The 8,387-nt window shown below is 37.0% G+C and overlaps 1 long non-coding RNA gene across 1 annotated transcript; it reads left to right on the forward strand.

Moving 5' to 3' along the window:
* Nucleotides 1–2,599: 2,599 nt before the first annotated feature.
* On the forward strand, nt 2,600–4,499 carry LOC128548869 (uncharacterized). The gene is made up of 3 exons (XR_008367268.1): nt 2,600–2,924; nt 3,339–3,439; nt 3,877–4,499. It is a non-coding gene; the product is annotated as an uncharacterized LOC128548869 (long non-coding RNA).
* Nucleotides 4,500–8,387: the final 3,888 nt, after the last annotated feature.

Raw genomic sequence — 8,387 nt, forward strand, 5'->3', positions numbered from 1 at the left:
GCATGTCAGTACTAAAGCCATATTATAAAACTCATTAGTGTGAAAGCTAAGTCAGGTTTCTTTGTAAATCTTCAGGCCTTTTTACATGGAGAGGTGGCGAATAACTTAAATGGTATGATCCTCATGCCAAGTGGGACAGGAGAGGTCATACAAATACATGTAAATACAGAAACTTGCATGTCAATTCTAGATGCATCAAACATATGTAAACTAATTAAAGTCTGAAAGCTATCTCATGTTCCTTTGTCAATCCTCAGACCTGTTTACATGGAGAGGTGGCAGATACCTTAAATGGTTCGTCCTCATGCCAAGTAGGACAGGAGAGGTGGTACATATGCATGTTAGATACCAAGACTTGCATTTATAATGTAAATACCTAAGTACGTCATACATAGTAAAACCAATTCAAATCTGGAAGATATCTCGTGTTTCTTTGTCAATCCTCAAGCCTGTTTACATGGAGAGTGGCGAATACCTTATTGGTCCAATCCATGCAAGTAGGACAGGAGAGGTGGTACAAATGCATGTAGATACCAAGATTTGCATGTCACTACTTAGTATGTAATTGTAAACTAATTCAAGTCTGAAGCTACAGTAAAACCAATTCAAATCTGGAAGATATCTCGTGTTTCTTTGTCAATCCTCAGGCCTGTTTACATGGAGGGTGGCGAATAAACTTAATTGGTCCGATCCTCTGCCAAGTAGGACAGTGAGAGGTGGTACAAATGCATGTAGATACCAAGATTTGCATGTCACTACTTAGTATGTCATAGTAACTAATTCAAGTCTGAAAGCTATAGTAAATCCAATTCAAATCTGGAAGATATCTCGTGTTTCTTTGTCAATCCTCAGGCCTGTTTACATGGAGAGGTGGCGAATACCTTAATTGGTCCGATCCTCATGCCAAGTAGGACAGGAGAGGTGGTACAAATGCATGTAGATACCAAGATTTGTATGTCACTACTTAGTATGTCATTGTAAACTAATTCCAAGTCTGAAAGCTACAGTAAAACCAATTCAAATCTGGAAGATATCTCGTGTTTCTTTGTCAATCCTCAGGCCTGTTTACATGGAGAGGTGGCGAATACCTTAATTGGTCCGATCCTCATGCCACGTAGGACAGGAGAGGTGGTACAAATGCATGTAGATACCAAGCTTTGCATGTCACTACTTAGTATGTCATTGTAAACTAATTCAAGTCTGAAAGCTATATAGTAGAACCAATTCAAATCTGGAAGATACCTTGTGTTTCTTTGTCAATCCTCAGGCCTGTTTACATGGAGAGGTGGCGAATACCTTAATTGGTCCGATCCTCATGCCAAGTAGGACAGGAGAGGTGGTACAAATGCATGTAGATACCAAAATTTGCATGTCACTACTTAGTATGTCATAGTAAACTAATTCAAGTCTGAAAGCTATATAGTAGAACCAATTCAAATCTGGAAGATACTTGTGTTTCTTTGTCAATCCTCAGGCCTGTTTACATGGAGAGGTGGCGAATACCTTATTGGTCCGATCTCATGCCAAGTAGGACAGGAGAGGTGGTACAAATGCATGTAGATACAAGATTAGTCACTACTTAGTATGTCATAGTAAACTAATTCAAGCCTGAAAGCTATTACATTGTTTCTTTGTCAATCCTCGGGCCTGTTTAACATGGAGAGGTGGCGAATACAATGTACCTTAAATGGTATGATCCTTGTGCAAAGTAGAACTAAGAAGAGGTGGTACAAATGCATGTAGATACCAAGACTTGCATGATACTAATTAATTTATTTGGGATTTACGGCACACCAACACAGTATAGGTTAAAAAAACCAATTCAATTCAAATCTGAAAGCTATCTCATGTTTCTTTGTCAATCCTCAGGCCTGTTTACATGGAGAGGTGGCAAATACCTTAAATGGTTCGATCCTCATGCCAAGTAGGACAGGAGAGGTGGTACAAATGCATGTAGATACCAAGACTTGCAGGATGTAAATACCTAAGTTTGTCATACGTAGTAAAAACCAGTTCAAATCTCGTGTTTCTTTGTCAATCCTCAGGCCTGTTTACATGGAGAGGTGGCGAATACCTTAAATGTTACGATCCTCGTGCCAAGTAGGACAGGAGAGGTGGTACAAATGCACATAGATACCAAGACTTGCATGATGTAAATATTCAAGTATGTCATACATAGTAAAACCAGTTCAAATCTGAAAGCTATCTCATGTTTCTTTGTCAATCTTCAGGCCTGTTCACACGGAGAGGTGGCGAATACCTTAATTGGTACGATCTCATGTCAAGTGAGACATGAGAGATGGTATAAATGCATGTAGATACCAAGCTTTGCATGATGTAATTCTTAAGTTAAATTCTAACGTACAGTTATGTCTCCTAAACTGCTGTCTAAATTTCAAATAATTTTACATGCACATCACCATCATGAGCGCAAGGAACACGTGCATTTACATGTTACTTTGACCTTCACCTTTTTAAAGTCAGTGTCTTCAGAAAATAAGCAATTTAGGTGCCATTTGATATGGAGGTATTCATCACCTTCAGTGATAGCTCTAGTTATTTAAATTTTAAAGATTTAATGACTGAAATTGAATCATTTGATACCATTAATGGCATAAAAAAGTTTATTCAATGAGTACTGTCTTGTTCTTATAATGCGATCTACTTTTGTCAATACGATTGCTGTAGAACTGATTGGACCTACATATTTACAATAGTTTAACTGTTGTTCTGTTTCCTTTTTACAGTCCCAATATTATTGCACATTCGGTAGCAAAGATGTTGACACCACATGTCGTCTGATGATGACTTTTACGGGATCGAATAAGGTTTGGTCATTGTATTCCCTGAAAGGAATGAGAGGAGAAAAGAAACTGGAAGACCTGGCTATCTGCAGGCCAATGCTGGCTGCAGGTCAATATTGAGTAAGTTCTGTATACTGTTACAGTGTGGAGTAAATTTGTTTTTAACATGTCCAGAGAAAGAGGATAGGTAGCTTGGTAGTTAAAAAAAAAAAACATGTTTAGAATATTGATAACATAAATCATCATCACTGACAGGTATTTTTTGAGGACAATTCAGAAAAGAAAAAGCTCAGCTGGGCCTCATGTTTTCAAACATTTTTCAGTCTCATTTGTTGTTTTATCTAAAACATCATAATCAATCGGGAATCCATTTAAATAGCTATTTTAGATAGTTTTAAATTTCATTTGTTGTTTTCATTATATAATATAAGATTTAAATTAACATGTGAGCATGGCGCCTAATGTGGATGCCTCTTTTGTGGTAACGGCAATTTGATTACAACTTTTACACCACTGTAATGATTTTTTTTTCAGATGCTCTTATGAAAACTCATAAGACAATAACAAAAAAAAAGAAGCTGAGGATGCTGTTTTTAAAACATGCTCCATTCAAAAAAGGTGGATTGAAATTTAAGGTAGGCTTATAGATTCTATTGCTTTTCTATTGTTCAGTGTTGATGCTTTTTGGATAAGTCAGAAAAATTTACAACATTAAAACAGCACTTGCTTGAAGATCAAACTGACTTAGGTTACAGTTAAATGTATCTAAAGATAAGTGTAACTTGAGCTCTTGATAATCTTCAGCTTTACTTCTTTGTTTTTGGTGCACTAAAAAGACCAGCATAATTTGATTCAGGTTTTACTGCAGGATTCAGGATGGTTGAACTGATATAAAATTAAAGAACCAAATCTTCATCCTTAAATTTTGCTTAAAACATGAATTTAAGTTTCAGAAACAATTTAAACAAATAATGTGTCTTTGCTCCAGAATCATTCTATCATTGACATTGTTTTACACAAGTACTTAATATTAATGAATTATATCAAAACAAAACATTCAATATTATTACAGAAAGGTGTGACGGGTGCGTCTGCTGCAGGCAGGGAGGATTTGACGGTCGGCCAGAGGATTTGGAGATATACTGTAATGTCTTTAATGTGGACTTGCATGTGATTTAAGTTTTCACAAGGGTTTTAGTGTGTGTGAAAGTATGTCAGTTTTCAAAATTGAGCTATGACAATTTGCTCAAACTACATAACTCAAAGAACTTTGAAGCGGTCTTGTTGACGTCATGAGCTTTTGTTTAATACCAGTATTGGTGATATAGGCCCATGATTATATACTGTAGAAAGTGAACAAGTTCACTGCTCGATACAGATAATCATATAGCCTGATCTCTGAATGATATTTATGAACCAAAAGAAGGCATAAAATAAAAACATTACAGTAGTGATTTGAATTATTGATATTGTTAAACTAGATCTGGGCCTGTATTCATAAAGGATCTTAGTAAAAAAAATTATCTAGAACTTAATATTCTTTGAACAATCAAGTCAAAAACTGTTCACGCTCTTTAAATATTTCACAGCATGACTCCAAACTTGTATATTATACCAAAGAAAAATAGATTGTCAACTTGAAAGGTGTATAGAGCAAATCTCGCCAACATCACATGGCAACTGAATGAGGTCTCCTTTTAGTAAGCATATTTGATCACAATTGATCAAGTCAGCAAACGCTTTGAAATTAAGAAAAACTTGATCGTTTGTGTATATGCTAATGGTACCTTTTTAATAATGTTACCAGTATTTTCTACACAGGAAAGCAATGAATTTTTGATTGGAAGTCTGAGAAATCAACAGTTGTTGAAAAATGGACTCGATTCGGTTTATTTACGCGCCAGTGTAACATTAAATACTGACCACATTGAAAAATTGACCCCATAGATCCTTTTCAACGTTGAGAATTGACCCCGTCAACATTTCAACATCAAATTTTGATCAAAGGTCCTTTTTCAACGTTGAGAATTGACCCCGTCAACATTTCAGCATTAAATTTTGATCAAAGATTCTTTTTTTAACATGGAGAATGGCCCCCACCAACATTTCAACATTAAATTTTGATCAATGGGGTCAATATTTAATGTTACACCGGCTGTACGCCAGGTTAATACTTCAGTAAGGATCTGTTGATTTGATCACGAGCTGATCAAATCGGCAAACACTTTGAAATAATATAAACGCGCCAAGGTCAATGTCACCAAGGTGTTATAGTGACGTCTCTGGTTATTTTTAGGTTCACGTTTTTCGGCAACCTTTGTTTTTTGTCATAGCTTTGTTATTATTGCTTATATCTTTCTGTAACTTTACATAAACATTGTCCAGCATACAAACAAAGTATGTCAGGGGGTGCGCCCATTATACCCAAGGTCAAGGTCACCAAGGTGTTATACTTAGGTTAAGGTCACTAACGTGTTATACTTGGAATTATTTTCATGTTAAATTTTTTGGAAAGCTTCGTTTATAGACATACCTTTGGTACTTTAAAAGATAGTGACTTCACTTTATCATCATCATCTGCATGTGTGGTAGCAATCCCAATAACTCTAATATGTGTTCTTGACAGAATTATGCACCTTGATTTATCTTCCTTTTAAAGAAGAGGTCTCCTGTTGAGACATATATTCATTTTACTGTCAAATCACCGAATAGTGGAGCGCGCTGTCTTACGGACAGCTCTTGTTGTTGAGACCCCTTAGAGAATTTCAAATTTGTTGTCGCATATCTTCACTCTGATGTGTTGCACACAAGTCGCATCCATATAAACATTGGTTTAGGTCACACTTCGGTCAAAGGTCAAAAAAGAGTTTATTCTAACACATTCTTTGTTTATTCTTTTACTATTTTTATCAGAAAATCAAATTATTGATCGTCTGCATTATTTAATTTTTTTCTCAAAAACTGTCAAAGGTAACCATTTGAAACTTGGAAAACTTGTTCACTTTTACACATTTTTATACGCCCGAAGGGACGTATTATGTTATGACGCCGGTGTCCGTCTGTCTGTCCGTCCGTTAGCAATTTCGTGTCCGCTCTGTAACTCTTGAACCCCTTGAAGGATTTCAAAGAAACTTGACACAAATGTTCACCACATGGAGACGACGTGCAGAGCGCTTGTTTTGGATGACTAGGTTCAAGGTCAAGGTCACACTTAGGGGTTAAAGGTCATGTAAGTGTGTTTCGTGTCCGCTCTGTAACTCTTGAACTGCTTGGAGGATTCCAAAGAAACTTGGCACAAATGTTCACCACACTGAGGCGACGTGCAGAGGGCATGTTTTAGATGACTCGCTTCAAGGTCAAGGTCACACTTGGGGGTCAAATATCATATATGACTTTGCTTTGTGTATATTGCTCTGCATTGCAGTGCTCTTGTTTTTATTTGACAGATCCCTTTTTTGTTCTCTTACAATAATTTTTTTTGTATTACTTCCTTTTTTGTTACTATAAATAGCTTATTTTGAAACTTTTTTATTATTTGCCATAGGGAAAAACCGAGACCACTGCTGTGGTACAACATGGATGGTACCTCCAATTTTTAGGTGTATTTTGACATAACTTTACCTGGTAAGAATTTTTTTGTGGACTTGGAATTTTTTTCTGGATTTTCTTCTTTTTTTTGTTCCTGTCCTTTGGGCTTCAACAGTCGAGTTCTTTAAATTTTGCTCCCAAAATTGGACGTATTATGGGAACGCCCCTGGCGGGCCGGCAGGTGATGTCCGGAGCATATCTTCTTCATGCATGGAGAGATTTTGATGAAACTTGGCACAGTTGCTCACCATCAGGAGACAGAGTGTCATGCGCAAGAACCAGGTCGCTAGGGCTGTTCAGTGTATGTGCATCCGTGCGTGCTTGTGTCCGGATTTGATTACATGTCCGGACTGTAACTTTGACATGCATGGAGTAATCTTGTTTATATTTGGCATGAATGTTAACCTCAGTGAGACGGAGTGTCATGCGCAAACCGCAGGTTCCTATCTCAAAGGTCAAGGTCACACTTAGAGGTCAAAGGTTAAATTCAATAATGACTTTGTCCGGAGCATTTCTTCTTCATGCATGGATGAATTTTGATGAAACTTGGCACAATTGCTCACCATCATGAGACGGAGTGTCATGCGCAAGAACCAGGTCCCTAGGTCTAAGGTCAAGGTCACAATTAGAGGTCAAAGGATACAAGAATGAAAACTTTGTTCGGAGCATTTCTTCTTCATGCATGGAGGGATTTTGATATTACTTGGCACAAATGTTAACCACCACGAGACGGAGTGTCATGCGCTAGAACCAGGTCCCTAGGTCTAAGGTCAAGGTCACACTTAGAGGCTAAAGTTCAGATACAAGAATAACTTTGTCCGAAGCATTTCTTCTTCATGCATAGAGGGATTTTGATGTAACTTGGCACAATTGTACACCATCATGAGACGGAGTGTTATGCGCAGGTCCCTTCTTTAGAATTACTTCCCTTTGTTGTTACTATAGATAGCTTATATTGCAACTTTTTCATTACTAGTCGTAGGGAAAAATTGAGATCACTTTTCTGTAGTGCAACATGCATCGTTAAACTACATAATCTTTTTATAATTTTGGACTTGAATTATCGTTATTGTTAAACTACATAAGTTTTTTGTATTTGATGGATTTAAATAATTGTTACCTATGCTTTAAACTATATTGTATTATCAAGGGGTGCAGTATTCCCATATACTGCTTAAGGGATTACTTTCGTTGTTTCTGAACTTAACGAATATTTTAGTAAATCCAAAGTGAAATCGGCTCTTGATGCATCTGGTCCTTGACGAAGGGCTAGGACAAGTTGTTCGAGATCAATTTGATAAAAGTTGTTAAAAAAAAACAAAAACTGTGAGGTTCGTCTAAAATTTGTCTTAGTGATAAAACGATAAACACAGTAATTATGTACCGTCGGTTTTACCTTAAGCCATGTATCAACTAGCTTTATGTTTTTTCACAACATGTAACGAGGGGCATTAACTGTCTAACCTTGGGAAAATTACTGGCATTCACCTACAGTCTTGAACAATTTTCCAAAACGAAATCGGCTTTGTTGGTGTCTGGTCCCTGGCCGATGGCTAGGAAAAGTTAGGTGAGGTTAGTTGAGGTTAGGGTTATGGCTTGTCTGTTTTACAAACTTAAGGCATCTGACTGATCTGCATTGAGCATTGAGCAAATTGCTGTGACAGTCAGTCTTGTTCGTTAAAATACAACAAGGCAAATATTCAAGTTTATGTACTTTTATTGCGGTTACGAGTGCCAATCGCTGCATAAATGTCCCCGAAACTGGTTGCATTTCTTCGTGGTGTTTGATGAAACACGAACGGTGGCATTGGTCTGTAATGTTTTTTACAATCAACGTCTCTGATGAACCTGTCTGTTATTCCATGATCAACAAATGAGAACATGAACAGCCCATTGCACACTAGCCAGTACACCTTCTCGCTATTTACCACAAAGTTAAGGAATTCACTTCTCCAAGATTGAACAGCATAGTAGTCCAGTAATACCATTAGCAGT

Source organism: Mercenaria mercenaria, chromosome 15, assembly GCF_021730395.1.
Source record: "Mercenaria mercenaria strain notata chromosome 15, MADL_Memer_1, whole genome shotgun sequence".
Lineage (NCBI taxonomy): Eukaryota > Metazoa > Mollusca > Bivalvia > Venerida > Veneridae > Mercenaria > Mercenaria mercenaria.